This window comes from Humulus lupulus, chromosome 2, assembly GCF_963169125.1.
Source record: "Humulus lupulus chromosome 2, drHumLupu1.1, whole genome shotgun sequence".
Lineage (NCBI taxonomy): Eukaryota > Viridiplantae > Streptophyta > Magnoliopsida > Rosales > Cannabaceae > Humulus > Humulus lupulus.
Genome location: NC_084794.1, coordinates 260,561,110 through 260,562,204, shown reverse-complemented (window position 1 = coordinate 260,562,204; position 1,095 = coordinate 260,561,110). Strand labels below are relative to the sequence as shown.

The 1,095-nt window shown below is 42.6% G+C and overlaps 1 non-coding gene across 1 annotated transcript; it reads right to left on the bottom strand.

The window, feature by feature from the left end:
• Positions 1–500: 500 nt before the first annotated feature.
• LOC133820731 (small nucleolar RNA R71) lies at positions 501–607 on the bottom strand. The gene has a single exon (XR_009887131.1). It is a non-coding gene; the product is annotated as a small nucleolar RNA R71 (small nucleolar RNA).
• Between the last annotated feature and the right edge of the window lie 488 nt (positions 608–1,095).

The following is a 1,095-nucleotide window of genomic DNA, read 5'->3' as shown; positions in this document are numbered from 1 at the left end:
GGATGAATCATCACAAAACTTCTAGTGACACTTCTTCCAGTTCATCCACCACTCCTTTCGGAACTCCTTCCACCAATCCTGCTTCTCCACAAACTTTAGCTGATAATAATCCATTCGCAATGGCTCGCAATGATGAAATCCAACCAAGAACTCTCAATGACTACCTCCATCCTACTCGCACTTCCACGCCTTCATGCATTATCTTCCAACCTAATATGCATGCATTAGACTTTAAACCTGGCATGATTCAACTTTTGCCCACATTTCATGGAATGGAAAACGAAAGCCCATACGTGCATATTAGAGAATTTGAGGAGGTAGTAGCCACGTTCTATAACCGAGCCGAAAATGCTGATTCTATGCGACTGAAGTTCTTCCCTTTCTCCTTGAAGGACAAAGCCAAAAGATGGTTATATTCTTTGAGACCTAGGTCTATTGGAACATGGGAGGAGATGATCAAATCCTTCTTTCTTAAACACTTCCCCAGCCATAAGACCAACAGTCTAAAATGATAGATTTCGACATTCTCCCAAAAGGACAATGAAACGTTCTATCAAGTTTGGGAAAGATTCAAGGATCTGTTGAATCAGTGCCCGCACCATGGCTATGAGAATTGGTGTTTGGTCAGTTACTTCTATGAAGGCTTCATGAGTCGTGAGCGCCAGTTTGTAGAAATGCTATGCAATGGTGAATTCCTTGAAAAAGAGCCAGACGATGCTCTTGAATATCTCAAAGAAACTGCGAAAAAGTCCCACACCTGGACTGGTCCAAGTGCTACTGATAGCACCAACCGACACAAACCATTTGGTATCTATCAACTTCAAGAAGAGGATAGTGTTAAGGCCCAACTCAAAGCTTTGAAAATGCATCTTAAGGTCTTAATGAAGAAAAATGGCCAAAAACCGCACATGATCACTCAAGCGGAACCGCAAGAACCTTGCTTTGTTTGTGGAGGGCCGGAGCATTTAGCTAAGGACTGCTTAGATTTGAATGAAATAAGGGGGGTTTATGAGGAGCAATGCAATGCCTTAGGGGCATATAACAAGCCATTCTCCCATACATACAACCCTGGTTGGAGAAACCACCCAAATTTCA